We start from the raw sequence: 17,358 nt of genomic DNA, 5'->3' as shown, positions 1-17,358 counted from the left end.
TCATGCTAGAGAAAGGTTGAAATTCACATCTTCAGCTGTTATGCCCCAGAAGTCCCTCTTCAGAGGTTTTTCTCCCTTACCCAGACAAAAAGCACATCCTTTCATGTTGTTAACCTGCATCACCAGATTTTAAATTCCTGCTGCCATACTCCAAAAAGTCTGCAGATGACACAGAAGATCATTCAGGTCACAAGTGCTCCTGTTGAGCTGTAGTCTTTTTTGGATTACATCATTTGGAAAGCAGTCCAACCTCTTTGTCTGAGCCTCATAGATGCCCCGCAGCATACAAGAATTAGGCTGCTGCCCAACTAGCAAGGTACCAGACATGCTGACACTCCTGAGTCCATTCTAACAGAGGTGCAGCTATCAGGGGTCAGAAGGAAAGAACAGAATAAAATACCTAATAACAAAATCAGGAGTCAAAGACTAACCAAACACACTCAGAAACCTCCTCTCCTCTCTAAGACAAATGTTTTCCCAGCTAAAAATTTATCAAGTTGTAATTCCAAAATTTTACAAGTCTGCTCAATGTTGGAAGCAATATTTTATTATCCAAGTGAGAAAGAAGAAATGAATGTAATCATGGAACTATTGTAGTGGCTCTACTGCATGCAAGTTTTTAAAAACCCTGAAACAGGAGGAGACCAGAAAGGAAATGGAAAAACAGGATGTAATGGAACCTAGGTTTGCAAGTGAACATTCGTTATATTGACCTGCTGAGTTGTTTTTTTTTTTTTTAAAGCTACTCATTAAAGTACTGAAGATGAGAATCGGTACAAAAAAAAAAATAGAGGAAGACCAGAGCACCATGTGAAAGGGATGGAAGAGTGGACTGATAACTTGAGGTTAAACTTCTCTGTGATAGCAAGGATTTAGACTTAATGACCCAGAGGACTTTATTCCTGTCATGTTCTTTATGCCCTTACAATAATTGGAAGCTACTACACATCTGTGGGATGACTTTCATGTAAATATAGAGTACATGTGCAGATATATTAAAAAGTAAGAGCATGTAGTGCCATCTAAACTATGATTGGGACTACGGTAATCCTTTTTTCAAAGGCTCCATATGAAAGAAAAGATAGGCACTTGCATTTTTATGACTTTGTGATATGTCACTCTGTGAATAATGACTGCAAATAAATATCCCATCCATGGAATTTTAATCTTCCTCCCATTTAAAGTTTATATGGGTACTGGTACCAGCAGATTTATATTCCCCACCCAGCCAGCCTCATCAAATGACAAATCCTGGCATTCAATTGCATTAAATGATAATTAGTCAGTCTTCTTCTAATCTGATGGTTAATATATCATGTCAAAGGCTCTCTTACGAAGAAGATTGAATTGGAATTTCATCTATAACATTAATTTAATGCATTACAATAATGAGTCCCAAGCCCAGCCCTGAAGCTTCAAGGAAGCTTGAATATGGAAACGTACCTGCACCCAAGATTTCTGCCTCAAGCCACCCACGGTGCAATAGGCCAAACCACAATCTATACATTAATCTCCCTCTGAACTTTGTAAAATCTCAATTTCTCCCAAAATGGATAATGATATTAATTAAATGAGCTTAAGGTGAGGATGCAGTTCAAAGATTTAACCAGTAATGAGATGGGTAGAAAATCCCAAGAGAGAAATTATAGGAATTATCAGTTACCTGCACACAAATTATCAGTGCTGCAAATATGATAGAGCTTACTCATTAGCTTCTCTCTGCAACTCTACAAGAACAGCAGCCTCCTGTGCATCTTCAGTCAAACCTGCCAGCCCCAGAGATGTGTCAGACAAACCAGGGCATCCAAGCTGGCTCCTGATACCTGGGTTGAAGCACCTGAACAATTATTCCATTTCTTTCTTCCCTTATAGGCACAGGTTCTCCCAAGCTGGAAGATTTTGTGGCAACAGATCTCTTCAAAGGTTAGAGGATGCCAGTAGCCAGTTGTCTACACTTGAAAAGGCATCATATTTGGAGCTCAGCTGGTGAACAAAGCCACCTTCTGGGAGTTATTAAACTGGTTTCCAGAACCACAGAATTTTTGTGTGCTGGCCATTTTGGCTTTTCTCAAGTAGTTTTTGTCCCAAAGTGCTTCAAGCAAGTTATCACATGCACCAGAGGCAGCAAAAAACCTACTGTAGATTTAAAAATTATTTTCCTTTCAGAACACAGTCCAATATTGCCATCATGTCTGTAAACAGAAAAACAGCATGATGCTACCAGAGAGGTGTAGAACAGCATCTAAGTGCTAACCATCAAGCAATATCTTCTGGGACAACGAAAGCGCAGGGAGATTTTGCTAACCATATCCATGTGCAGCACAGCTACAATCAATCATTTCAGATGATAACTATCAAATTGAATGTAACTGACAGTCATTAACACCACTTATGGATGAGTCTCTAAGGAAAGATAATTTTGTGCTGTCCTTCAGCTTTCTGGGAGACAATTCATGCAAGAGACAGTTGCACATCTGACATCCCCTTCCTGCCAACTCTAATTGCTTATTTTTTCTTGAGCTACACCCCTGTAGCTGAGCTTTATAGGTCTCTTGCTGTGCTCCTGCCCTTTAACTGGGTCTTTGATGGCTAACCCTTTACCAGATTACTGTACTTGAAAGCGGAACAAATTTTTTTTCCCATTAAAAGTTAATCAGGCTGTTGTAGCAAGAGCATGTAACAGCTTGCAGTCTCAGATCCAGAAGTATCTCAGTTCATACACAAAATAATGAAACTCATGGCATGGAGTCAAGTTCCTTTCCTCATCAATTGACTTCTCCATGATTATTCAGCTTTGTCTCCCTTACATGTTGGGCAGTGATAGGAAAACTACATGCTGGAAAATGAACCATTTACTGTTACTGGGTTATGACTTAGGATAAGTACAAATGACTGTGGTCTAGTCATAACATGTTTTCTGTCCTAAGCAACTTCCAAAATTAAAAAAAAAATCTCTTTCACCAAATTATTAGTAGGAGATAAGGTTCACTCAAAGATGGCAGACTGGTAAATACGTATACAGACAACTTCAAATACACTATTTTTCTGTAAAGTAAAATATAAAGTAACATTACTATACAGGTATTATTATTATATTATATACTATTATACTAGCTTTACAGACTAGAATAACAATCACTAAATTAAAAAGATTACAATGGAAAAGACAAAATAGAGAATTAAGAGGCTCAGACAAGTGAGAAAAGCTGCTGTCCAATGAAATCTTAAAAGATACAGCAAGTCAATGAGGCAGAGGCTCCAAAAGTCTGTTCCAGATGGCAGCGTCTTCAGAGGAATAGTTTTACAGCAAAGGCACAGTTGTGGGATTGCACAGTGAAGGCATGGTTGTCAGTCTAGTCAAAGAAGCAGAGAAGATGGAAGTAAATAGAATAGAAGAAGACAAAGTAGTATGCAGTGCACACAGATGTCTCAGAACTCTTCATTTTCTACCCTGTATTCAGTAGTGAGACCACGAGGACTAGCACTGTAGCGCTCTTTCTCCTTTTACATCCACTCTTTTCTTGAATTGCCTTACAAACTGCTTTACTTTCACCATTTTTGGACACAATGCCAACATGTATATCAGCTGCAGTGTCCAGAATTATAAATCAGATACCAGTAACAGCAGCAATAATGGCCATAACAGGATATACTGGAGGAGATGACAAGTACAGAAACATTTTCAAACTATACCTTAAACTGAATAAAAGAAGAAAAAAATATACTGGAAAAATAAAGGCAATAAAACCATAAATTTTCTGAAGTATATGAGCAGCATCGTTTGGAAAATCGCGCAGCCAAGAGTGAGTATGCTCAGTTATAGTTGTTCTGATGGATCAGATAGGGCTCTGAGGGAAAAAAAAAATTAAAGAATGCCATTAAATATTGCTTTTTCTTTATATAGCACTGCCTCTCTAAGATAATTCCAAAATTATTTGGAAATTGTGATTTTTGTAATCTCTATTCAGTCTAATTTCTGTTGCCAGAAGAACTGCAAAGCTTCTTGTAAATGAGAGACTATCTCTCTCCCCCACAGCCGTCTAGTTATCAGGAAGAAATAGTCCGATAGCTCCTTTTTAACTCCATTTCATTGTTTGTGAAACACAACTAGCCTGCAGCTAAGCTAACCCTGCATCCACAAATGTCTCCAGCAGGCTTCACCAGAAATCTTTTTGCACAAACCCCACTTGATCGCTCTGTTTCCTGACGGGCTGAGGGGCGTTGAGGAAAACTGGAACATCCCAATGCCCCAGAATTCTTCTGTGCATTTTAGTAAGAAAGCTCTGAATGTATGACTAAGAAGCTGGGGAATCCTCATGCTTAAGAGGAGACTAGACAGTCTAAAAAAGAGAGCTTAATGGCATAGTTTGGTTACATGCCTAAACTCTCATTAATATTTCATCTTAAAGTTGAATCACGTAGAAACAACACCTAAGGAAATATTCACACCACCTCCGGCAAAGCTGGCCTGTTGCATTACACACAATCTTACAGATTCTACCAACATCTTACTAATGTGGGTTGATGTTTTTTCATAATCAAAGAAACAAAAGCAAACAAAACAAAGAGGGAAAAAAACAGATCTATTTTTATGTCACTGTAGAACACTGTCTCAACTGAAGAACAGGGTATGGCTCACTGTCTAGCTTTAACTACAGCTGGAAACTGAACTACCTTTAATTTCCAATAAAAATTATTTTGCTTTACATAAGTCAAGGGGAAAAAGAGGTGAATTGCTGTGAAATACACTGCTAGACAATGCAGCGTTTAAGAAGATTCCTTTGTATTTAAATAGAATGAGCTTACTGTAAACCATAAGCTTAAAAGTTTTAAAGTTGTAATTGGATCAGCCGAGCTCTGACAGGTTTCAGGTTTTATAGCAGCTGTGGATCTAAAAAAAATGGATTTCTTAAAAGAGGCACACAAGAGACAAGCAACAAAAAAGATCCAGTCTGGGATATATTTTCAAAGGAATTTCAAATAGACTATCAATCCCTTAATGCTCTTTTTGTATTATCAGTAAACAGTTCAAACTTCAGAATGCAACATACCCTACTTTGCCAGCTTATTCTCACTGCACCTAAGACCCCATTATTTGACAGATGACTAAGGACTTAGCTGATTGTCTGCAGCATTTGATATACAATCTTGACAAGCATGGTCTATTAAATTAGAAGCATGCCAGCTGAAGTGAGTGATGGAGATATTCAGAGATGCAATTAAAGAAGTGAATAAAAAACAAATAGTAGGATTTTCACCTACGTGTCTTATACACAGTTGACTTTTATAAAGACTATTATCTCTCAAAGAGAATCATTATATCTCATAAAGAAGTTAGGAGTATGTTGTAACCTTAGTTGGTAATTAAGATTCCACAGAGCAACATGCTGAATTTCATAGCAGATGCTTATAATCCTGTCCCTAAAATCCATTTATCTAAGTCTGAATGACTTTCACTAGGACTTAGATACTCAAGTCACCAAGATGCTTTTGAAAAACAAACTCAGAAGTGCTACAGATAAAACTCTAGGCATCTCTTCAATAGACAAAGTGATACTTTTCTGTTTCTGAAATAGAAAATGCTATAAAATGCCTCCGTGAATAAAAGCATGAGTGCACGCCTGTGCTGAGACTGTCTAAATAAAGGGTCAAGTCTTGAGATGTTACCTTGCTGCAGCTTTTTGAAGCAGCCTCTTTAAGGATTGGAGAACCTTTGTATCCTGTAATATCAGTAACAATCGTAACGAGAAGTCAGTTTTTTCTCTCCTGTATTCACCTGTATATACGAGGTAAATCAGATCCCAGCTATCAGCATTCAAGGCATGCAAAGGGCACGAGCAAAGGAAGGCCGCCTGTCAGGCTGAAAAAGTGCTGCTGGAGAGGATTTTATAAAGTGGCAATTGCTAAAGTAGCAAGAGAGAAAGTGCAGTATATATGTTTAAAATACTAGCAGAAGAATAACCTGGGCAAGAAGTCCTTCAACAGGAAATTACATTAGTTAGATCAAGGACTGAGTTACCTTTCCAATTTGTAGAGTAACTAGTTTTACCATGAAGCAAATATATTAAGTAATTGATAATCCAGTACAGCTTTGAACTTACCTTCATCTTGTTTTCTGTGGAGGAAGGGGTGTTAGGTCACAATTAAACATTTTTAAAAGCCTGTGTATTTGTAGAACCATAGAATGTCTTGGGTTGGAAGGGAACATTTAACACCTATATTAGTTGGCAGTGATACTCCCTCCGCTCAGCTCAGGTTGCCCAGGGCCTCATCCACCCATGGCCTTGGGCACCTCCACGAATGGGGCACCAACAGTGCTAAGACCTCACTGCTTTCTGAGTACAGAATTTCCTCTCATCATCTAATCTAAATAGATGTGTTCTCTATTTTAATTATACAACATTGTCAGGCCTCAAAGGAGTATCACTTCTTGCTGTAAGTTTCCCTCATTTTCACACATGTTTAATGATGTGTACATTAGTAAAACCAAGGATGACATTAAAAAAATATTTCTGCAAAAATAAAAAATGCAGAGGGTACATTTTGTTTTTGGGAAACTGCTATAACACAGAAAATTAGTGTTTGCTTTTGCAATCTGTGCTCCGAGCAAACCAGACCTCAACCAGTTTTGGTGTGGAAAGTATGAAATTACATGACTTCACTGCTAGAAATAAGGTAATAAATTTTCCTACTCAGCATATTTTATCACCTTTTACTTCAGTACACAGTATACAAATGCATTTATCCAACCTTCAGTCAGGAGCTTAAAACTGGACAGTAGAAATCATGGGTAGATGATATTTTTGCCTTCTGGCTATGGACAACAGCACTCAAAGTTACAAGAAAAGGAAAGGTAGGCTCTAAATTAAGATTTGAATTCTTCCCTTCCAGTAGCTTATCACTAACTTTTCTGATCTCATTGGAATTTCCTCCTCTTTTCTTTCCTAAATTTATTAAAAGACTGAAAACAGATGATACCTCAAGTTTATTTCATTGTGATGTCCTAATGTTGAACAGTAATCAAACATGACTGTCCATTTTCAGTCAACGGTATCTAAGTGGTTTGTGACCAATCAGGCAAGGTAGGGCCTACCTTTTAAGGCCTGGCAATTTTAGACAGACTGAGCTAGACTGACCAGCAAACTTTTACATTTAGCTGTATGAGACCTTTATACATTTTCTGTAGACCATTCCATGACAAATATGTTATGTATTTAAATTCCTAGAAATCAGACAGTAATGAGGAGCAAGACTGATACTGTAGTTCCATGCTTCATATTATTGGATTTCATTTCTATTTCAGTAAGTGTTCTATAGTCAAGTTGTTGTTTTTATGGACTTGATAATATACTCTCTGCATAGTCATCCTTCATTACTCTAAGGAAGCCTGAAACACATTTCAATGGCTTACAAATTAAAAATATATGAAGGCAGCCATGGTAACTGTAACCGTGCGCATGCTAGTGGTCTTCCCAGATAAGATAAAACAAGACTTAGTTTGCATTGCAGTGAAAGAGCTGCAAGTTATATTATGGGTGAGTTACAGAATAAGCTGCAACAAAGCTTTAAAACATAAAATGCAAGTTGAGCATATGCATGAAATCTTCAGAGTTATTATCAAAGCTAAAAGTTAAAACTTTGGTGTAAAAGGCTACATAAATACGATAGTCCTATTTCTGAAGCAACATATCTTTGGCAAAATCATTACAGGCACACGTAGGACAAGGCAATAAGGTAACATAGCCTGAATCACGATCGCTACAGCACAAATATTATATTCATGTATTCTGTTATTAGAGTTCACAAAATATTGAACTGCACTTGTTCTATTTCAGTTACAATATTGAAAAACCATCCAAATATAAAAATATCAAACTCTACTGTTATTAACACAATCAATTCAGATATGAGCTGAGATGTTATTGTTAAGATTTTATTTCTAACTTTATTATATTCTACTACTACTTTTTCAATCTTAAATAATTATAAATATTAAGTTTATAAGACTTGCTGATACTTGCAGAAGAAAACAATGAAAGCACATTAAACTGATAAACCCTGAAATTACTACGCCTGGGATAAGAATTTGAATAAAGGGCAATATTTTACTGTAAGCTGTACTGAATTCTTCAACTTATGCATATTTTTATTTAAGAGCCATCACTTCTTTGCACAATAGCTAGAATCACTGGGGATGTAGCCTTTGTGGAATTTTTTTAAAATTAATTACTTCATTTATCTTGATGATCTTTTGGATTTACTGAAGTAATCTATGAGAGTGTTATTTTAATGAAACTGCAATGACTTATTATCATTCCACTGCCTAGAATTCCTTCCTGCTAACATTAAATAATCCACTAAAAATTTACAAGTTTGTTTGGTCAGTGTTTGTAGCAATGCCAGAATGCTGACACTCACTGATCAAGTGCATTTCTTACTCTAAATAGTCTCAAGTTTGTGATAGCTATGCAGTATTTTAACATTCTTATCCTAGAAAAATCATTACAGAATTCAGATTTTTTGTTATAATATTAAGTTAATTTGCTTATAGGCACAGGCTGTAGGACTCAATTTAAATATATGATTTTTATTTACTAATTATATATCATTTTATAATCCCTTTGCATTTTTAACTAATTTCATTTACTTGCTTTTTAAAGAATTCTTCATTTCCCTGCAGCAAAAGCTGTGGATCTTCCAGACTGATACTAATTTCATCCTTGTTCACTAGCAGTAATTTCCCCCATTTTGTGTACATGGAAGCTGGAGCCAATGGAACCTAGCAGTACAGTGCTCCAGCTCTGGTTCCAGTTCAGATAAACCAGCCAAGAATCTGATGTTTCAGAGCCATTGCAACTGCTGAAGCTCGTAATAGTCCTGCACTTAATAATATCAAAGCTCATCTAGTGAAAGTAACATTCTGCACTCATACATTTACCAGAAGGGTTGAGTATGTTAACCTACTTGCTTTGTTAGCACAATACCATTTCACAGACCAGACACTGCACACCTCCTTTCCTCCTTTTCCTTACCATCAATATTACAGCTACTCTACAAATCTCACCCCTTTTGAGAAAAGGAGGACAGAAATTCTCTCTGAAATCCCTAGGAGCACTTGTTTTATTACCTGGGCAAAAGGTTTCCTACCAAATTCACAGAAGTTTCATGTTCATCAGTACCACAAAGCACTGTATAGCATGGACAATTTCTCCTCAAGAGATAGTTCTAATATAATTTTAATGAGCGTATTGTTCAAATACATATTTGTTTCTCATTTAGCCTCCTTGCCTGTTAGATATCATTACTACTCATTAAACAGCATTTTCAACCTCAATTCAGAAAGACGCTTAAGGAGAGGTAGCTTCTTGAAAGCCCTTAGGCAAGAAGTACAAGCTTCTTAAATTGCAGTCAACTTAGATATATCCTCAAGAAGAAACGAATATTGAGGAAATCTTGACCATGAAAAAAAAACACAGATTAGCAATTTTTTTAAAAATATAATAGGCCACATATGTATATGCCATTACTCTTTGCTACATTATAAAAGACAGTCTCACATATAATTACTCAGAAGCACTATACATTTCAGTCTCACACAGGTGGTTTAATCAGTTCAGAACCTTAATGAATGGTCAGCTACTCTAGGCCACATTTGCTGCCTAAAGAAGAAAAAATTACTGAACCCAGATTCTACTGGGATTAACAGGGCAACTTGAATCTGCATCTATTTATTTACCATGCTCTCATTGTGGTGAACTGAGGATGACAACAGGCACTGAGACTGGTGCTGCCTCATTGCTCAAGCCAGGATAAAAAAGGACTTATATTTGAAGCACTTCTTTCTCTAGCAAGCAAGAGCTTAGTAAAGTTCAAAAATGTCATTGAAAGCGGTTTGTGGAGTAATTGCAATGTTAACTTCATCACTGATTCCAACTTTTGGTGGGATTAAGCACTTATCTTCATATTTGACACCTAAGAACCACTCCTTTTAAATTCCACTTTATACGAAAGCAAGAGAAGATTGTGGATCAGTTGTCTAAAACTTCCTGATTGCGTAGAAGTTCTCTGTCAAAATCTTTGCATATCAGCAATGATGGTAAACAGCACATCATTAAGTTACAAGCAGGAGCAGCTGGGAAAATTTGAGAAGAAATTTCTAAGGTGAAATTTAACCAATAAATGAATGAGACCACATGGCATGCACGCCTGAAGGCACTTGGATTCAATTACTCACATTGCTTCCAGGTTTAATTTCTCTTTTTCCTAGTACAAGATTTCTGAGTCTAGTACAATAGGAACAATTATAAGGCTGCAAATAAAAAGGACAGGAAATTCCTTCCTTGATTATGAACTTGAAAATGCAAACAGCAGTGCTAAAAAAAATATTTTTCTTCTTTTCAGTTTGCAGGCCCACTGATTACCTTCAGATATATTTGTTTTCAGGAAGTTGGTATTTCATTACTCAGCCACTTTCAATACTAAGATATTTTTTGTTAGACATTTTATTAAACCCAGAGTATTTCAACATAAAAGTGAAATCATTTTATCTTGAATCAATTTTAGTGCAGTATTTATATTGATTATTTAGAATCAGAGGCTACAACTGTTAAAAAAATACATTTCTTTCTTTGTTCAGACTAACAGAGTAGCATAATAAATGAAAGGAATGCACTCTATGATATCCTAAACTGTTGTTTCATAATTTAAAAATAGAGATAGAATGCCATCTACTTGTTAGTCCCCAATATTGCTGGCTGAGGAAAAAGAGCTAAACTGCTTGGATTACTACACTTTTTACTACGTGCTTTAACTAATCTGTGTCCAGAATTACATGGGGGGACCACAGAGGTGGGAAGCAACCACAAAATTAATATTCACCTGATCAGTTTGATGCATCAATGGTACAGCACAGCAGAGCTCTCTCCCTTTCAAACGCATTCATTCAGCCCCAAATGTCATTTCAGAACTAAGAGGCATCCTCTGACATTTTGTTTTCTGTAATCGAGATCTTGATCAGGAATTCACATTACAGAAAGTAATAGAAGCAATAAGGATAATGATCAGAGATGGTCTTTGTACTGCACTGCTCTCAAAGTCTCCGAAGACTTCATAAGAACATACTGGTCTCCTGAAATTTCAGGATGGGTGTTAGCAGCTGGGCACAACAGCAAAGAGTTGTTAATCAAGTCAAGGGCAGACAAAACGTACAATTATCCCTGTTGGTTTCTGAGATGAAAGCGTTGACCCAAAATCAAAAAGTTGGCCAGAAAAATCTAAAAAAAAAAAAAAGAATTTATTAACTCATATGCACAAAAGATGGCATATCCTTAAATATGTGAACTTTGCTTACTAAAGTCTATAGCGGTTCTGTACCAGCTTAATTTGCACCTCAACATAATCTTCATTAAGTAATTTTCTTTTTTTTTTTTTGGACTAACAGAAAAACCTCACTAACAAACCACAACCTGTTTCAGTGGATAATTCCATTAATTCTGTTAGCTGGAACTGAAAGATCTGTAAATACTGTATATTAAATTGACACATCATTAGTTTTTCCAGCACTTCTACTTTCCTTTACAAGTATTTACTTGGAAGCTCTGTAAACCTTTTAGAAACTTTTATTGTACACCAGGGACTCAAGCAACAAGTCTACAGTGAGAATTTCCCTGCTATACAAAAATAGAGGACTCTTAACCTGAGAATCATAAAGAGTTCTATTATCATTTTTTCTCTATTTGTTTTCTGTTTTTAAATCTTACAGAGGGTGAAGATTATTAATTATCACTATTGGTATTCCTGTTGGAAGGCAAAACTATTCTAGTCTGTCCCATCATGAAGCACAAGTTCTGACTGAAACTTCAAAGGCACTTCTACTCTTATTGCACCACAATATCAGTGAGTTCTATTAAGTTTTATGTAGACAGCATTTGTGAGAGCATTTAAGCAAGTAAATCTCTGTGCATTCTCTGCATGTAAAATGGAAGCATCTGTAATTTCTGCAGTTCCACCTACGTAGGCTAGGTCAGGTCAGTACAAGCAATTAATATAAATGAACAAGAAGTTCATAAAAGGAATTTAATTTGAATTAACAGTTTATCTACTCCCAGACTTCACTACAGTCAAGAGGCTGCTACTTCTTTCTATTAATATTTTTATTTATGTAGCATCCGTGTTAGAGAAGATGAATGTATGCAAGCATACTGTATAGAAAATTTCAGGATGAACACCCAAGAGTCTGTAATGCATATAAATATTAAAAATATCTGTCAGCAAAAATTGTACATTGCTGTCGTTATTCAGATGAAGTCCTGAAAACATCAATTCTGAACTAGTTTCTGGGTAAATTAATACATAAAATACGCAGTTAATTATCACATATATAAACAATTACAGATGTATTATTTCTTAAGTATGTCTTAAATTCTTTCCAAAGCCAATCTTCCTGATATAAAATATTGGAGCTATGCTATGGAAATCGATTGAATTACATTAGAACAAGTGGAAACTTCAGAAATCTGAACTTAATCACCTTGGTTCAAACTGAAGTGGGAAACATTTTTTGTATGCAACTTCAGTGAAGGACAGTGTGTATCAGACCATCCCTGTGACTGTGAATGTACACAAAAAGAAAGTGATAGAGGTAAGGGTATGTTTTGTTTCGTTTTAAGTTGCTACAGCTGATAATGAGGTAATCAGTGAAATCAGTCAGCGAAGTCTGAAAAACGAAACAGCTCTCCATGCCCATTTCCAACAGCAGGTACTGCTCACACTGTATCTGTTTTAAGAAAGTACCTATGACACTGAAGTTACTACTATACAAAAAATTAATTAGTCCCACAATCATTTCAGGCTGATAATTATCTTAATTTTGCTAAAAGAACAAGAAATCACTCATGGAGAGTTTGAGAGACTCACTATAAAGCAGGTTCACTGTTTCACGCTCAAGCAAACATCCCCCTGCTATCACCCCACAAGATCACAAAAAGATCTGATCACAAGATCAGATCTGGGTTTTCTTTGTTTACTTTTTCCCTTCATAAACAATTACTTTCTGGCTGGCAGACACAGAACAATTTAGAAATGCATTAAAAACTGGGCCCAGCACTAAAAATAGCAATGTAACTTCATCCAATTACTGAAAGGAATTAGATCTGTGTACAGACAATGGGCACAAAGCATTTTAGTGTTAGTTGAAGTCGTACTACTAAAGAACATCAATCAGCAGTGGCTAAAGCCATATCCTGCAGCAAGTAAGTTTTAAGCAGTAACATTTTAAATACCAACTTTCCATAAAAACAACTACTTTATTTTGACAGTTCTTAATGTTGGTGTGTAGTTTCTCATGAATCAGAAGGGTTTTCTTTTGGAAATCACAAGGTAATTTCCTTATGAAAATTTCCTATTTATTTGGAGAGAGAACTGGTCTGGGTACGGTCACCTCATTTAGAGTCTTCACCAGTATTTTTGTGGTCTTGCAAGACTACTCAGCTATGCAAGTCCATTACGTAATATTATAGATGATCTGGATGAAGCTTGCTGAAATTGAGGTATTTTCTTTCATTTTTGGGGATGCAAATTTCTGATGTTCTCTTTCACTAGAGATTTTGTAGCCAGATCTTTTAGGCAAAGCATTAGAAATGGGCATTATCAGTCCAGTTAACTCATGTTCCTGTACATCAGAGCATACATTTTCTTTTAGATATGTATACACACACAAAGCCCAGGTATTTTTCTAAAGGATTTCAAGTCTCAGTTACAGTTTGGTTAAGATGTTCTTCTGCATTGTTGCCTAGAAGAAAGACTTTGCAAAACTGCTTTTACATGCCACATTTGGTCTTCAGTGAGGTTTAAATTGCAGCTTTCCCCTTCCAGCCCAGAAAGTCAGCTTTAGCATCAGTCTTTCTCACGGCAGTGGTTGGATGTGCTTCAGTAGAAGACCTAAACCCTTGTTTTCCTAACCGATACAGTTTTCCATACCGTGCTGAGGACACATAGCGCCTGCTTTCACTTACAAGTTAAGGCAATTATCCTCCCTGAAAAACGTTTTCAATTGCACCATAATTTTTATTACCTCTAGTACATAGAGTATCTACATAGGTCACCTGCCCACCTGCAGATGGATACTACATGTTGTAGCTAGATAGACAGTGAAACAGTAAGAACAAACCACACTCTAACTGGATGAATTACTGCTTGTTTGAATGCCATATTCAGCAGCTGTATAAGCATTGACTGAAATGATGAGAAGCAGCTGATTTGTGGTCCCTTTGTAATATGGACTGCAGTTCATTCTCACTACCAACATAACGTTTTATCTGTTTCCAAAGTTGCTCAAGGAAGTGAACACACACCAGCCTTTGGGATTACATCCACTAACTAACAGAATAATTTTTTTGTGTAACACAAGAGGCAGTGTTTGGTGGAATGGCTTCAAAATGAAATTTTCCACTTTTGTTTTCTTTATATTCTTACTATTTGAAACTGGATATCAAAACGTTTGCTTAGAAATCACCATTAAAGATAAGACATTGTTTCTTTACCCTGATAATTCCCCCCCCCTTCCATCTCCTTTCATGTAAATATTATCCTTCTGTCTTCAGCAAAAGGAAATATATTTTTCTCCTCTCATACGTATACCTCATACTACCACTAATAATCTTTTAGAGTGAGAGAAGCTAAATCTTATCTCTGAAGGTCCTTTTGACAGTATCTCTCAATTTGTACCTTCTATCTTCTGTGGAGAAGTTCTCCATATCCTGCAGAGACAAGCAAGCTCCTATTTCTCCTTCTTTATGCAAGAACAGACAGACACCAGCTCTGCTACCTTGCAGCCAGGTGCCATTCTTTTCCCTCTACTGTTGTGCCACAGGATCCTCTGTGGTATTACAGGGAAAAAATACGGAAAAAAGTGTGTTAGGAAGTGGGTTTAATACATTCGTCATGTTTCAGCAGCCCTTGTCTTCCTGAGGGCTTATAGAGTTGCTCATTCCATTGCCATATAAATGTCATGTAAACCATCATAATATCCTTGTTATCATGCTCACAATGCTTTCTTATCTTCATATCACGGATGTTAGGCAAGTAATATGACCTTCATGTTACAGCTATTTTAACTGTTCCTTCCCCCAAAATATTCAACTGCCTGACCACACTGAAGCTTTCCTTTCAGATTGCAACAACTTAGTCTACACAATCGTATCTACACAAGCAGCCTTCTCAATGGCAAATTCCATTTCAGATGCATTATTTCTCTATTTTGAAATTTTGTATGGCGTGTCCTAAAATCTTCCTGCTAAAAGTCAAGCAGGAAGAAACAACTATATCATTTTTGCAATTATTCTCACAGAGCCAATAACCAAACTTTTAACTTTGCCAATAAGTATTGCACATAAAATTGTGTTCCTTGACATGCCTCTGTATCTCTTTGAAAACACTTTAGCAGAAGACATATGCCCATTTATACAAATATGATGATACATTACAAAGCCAGGTACTCAGGCAATATGCAACCTTTGCCAGAAAGGCAAAGTAGATATGGGAAAAGAATTGCACATTTGTCCCCAAATGCAGAGAATACTCAGAAACCTGATTTTGAAAACCATTTTCTTTTACAGAATTCAGTGACTGGATGATCCAGCTGGGGAAATGTCTGACCTGAAAAATTTGCCCAGTAAACATTAAACATAATAGAAGCAGCAAGATAGAGGAAAAACAAAACAAAAAAAATAAAAATTGCCACAACTCTGAAAAACAAAAGCCATACGAAAACAACTCTACAATCAAATCAAGGATGGAAAAAAATATATTTGATAGGTGTGAAGTGTTTGAAGCAGTACCAAAGGTAGGAAAGAGCTCTCTGTAACAATTAAATAAACATAACATTACTGCTATTTAATATCCTAACATATCTTTTGGAAATATAAACTATCCACTGTTTGAGTGCCTTGTAATTTAATTCAAATGATGAATGTAAAAAACACTTAAACTGTAAAATGTATTTTGTATGCATCACACAGAAACATTGACCAACTTACTGAAAGAGGCTCTCAAGAGATCTGGACGGCTCAGATGACTGCTAATGGGTTGTGGCGTCCTTCATCATTAAGATCACGAGTTGAATCCAAAACAAGTTGAAAGCAACTAGAAATGGTTTCTTGAGATATCTAGAAAGTCAAGAAGAGAGTTGTATTAGTCTCCTTCATCATGTCCTCCCACCTTTTCTTCAGGAACTCTTTTGGAATCCCTGGCTAACAGGATAGCAACATAGAAAATGCTTAGCCCTTCTTGACAAGCTTTTGAAGGCTGACTGGATTATTGTACTCCTTGCCTCATTCTTGGCTTCAGTGCTGAACTTTAGTCTGACCTTCACGTTCCTTGATCAGTAGGCATCCTACCAATTTATCAGGGGATGATACCGCACTGACATCAGGGACTGCAAGTTGCCCAGATACACTAGGGATCATCACCTCTTCAGGGTTCTTTTTCCCTTGCTTAAAAGCACACACCTGCAGCCCAAGCAACAAAGTTTGCCTTATTTTTCCCAGTCCCTCCACAACAGTATCTTGATAGAAGCAACAGAATTGGCCAGACTGATTCTCCACCAATTCCTCTATCAGCAGATCCCAAAGCCACCTTCCTTTGTGTAGGACAGCACTTACAAGGGGCATAGGCCTCTTATTCCCTGAGCAATGCTCTTTGACCACCAGCTGCATTCTAGCCACTCTGTTCTTTCCACAGCCACAGCAGTGTCTGTAGGCACCCTTGTAACTTCACTTGGAGTAAAGGACCACTGAGTGTTTTCAACTCAGAAGTGGGCAGCACTGACAAGAACAGGCCACAAAGAACACTGGTGGTGAAGGCACTCCTCCAGCCCAGGGTCTGTGTGGGGCTCTGGGGACGCTACGGTCACAGCCTTGTCAAAGAAGGCCTGCGCTGCACAGCCTCCAGGTCGATGGCCAGAAAACCTCCAGCACCACGATAATCTGCTTGATAAAAATCAATATGCTACATCTAAGGGCTTTGTGACAGGTTCTGGCTGAAGTGAAAGCCCCTTGTCACCACAAAAGCACTAAAGAAGAAAGAGGCTGTCAAAATTCTAGCACTAAATCAACCGGCAGCTCAGTAAGCTTTGTTTACATGCAATGAACAGTTTTTCTAGAAGTAATTCTGTTGCTCCTGGAAATTATTGGTTTGGTAGGTGGCTGATAGCTAGGAGGCTTCAGGGCGGTGCCTCAGCTTGCTGCCATTCCGAGCAGCACAACTTTATTTCTCAAAGTTTAAATTTGTAGCTTCATCCACTGCATAAAATGTCTTTGAAACAGAAATTATCTGTAAGAACCTGTGAAATTTGTAGTATGA

The 17,358-nt window shown here is 37.0% G+C and overlaps 1 long non-coding RNA gene across 1 annotated transcript in view; it reads right to left on the bottom strand.

The window, feature by feature from the left end:
* LOC107054112 overlaps window positions 1–16,163 on the bottom strand; it is a 101,916-nt gene extending 85,753 nt beyond the window's left edge. The window contains exon 1 of the long non-coding RNA XR_006930961.1: window positions 16,035–16,163. This is a non-coding gene — a long non-coding RNA (uncharacterized LOC107054112). The remainder of the gene's footprint in view (window positions 1–16,034) is intronic.
* Window positions 16,164–17,358: the final 1,195 nt, after the last annotated feature.

This window comes from Gallus gallus, chromosome 9 (assembly GCF_016699485.2).
Source record: "Gallus gallus isolate bGalGal1 chromosome 9, bGalGal1.mat.broiler.GRCg7b, whole genome shotgun sequence".
Taxonomy (NCBI): Eukaryota; Metazoa; Chordata; class Aves; order Galliformes; family Phasianidae; genus Gallus; species Gallus gallus.
The sequence above is the reverse complement of the archived record's forward strand: the minus strand, read 5'-3'. Positions and strand labels throughout refer to the sequence as shown.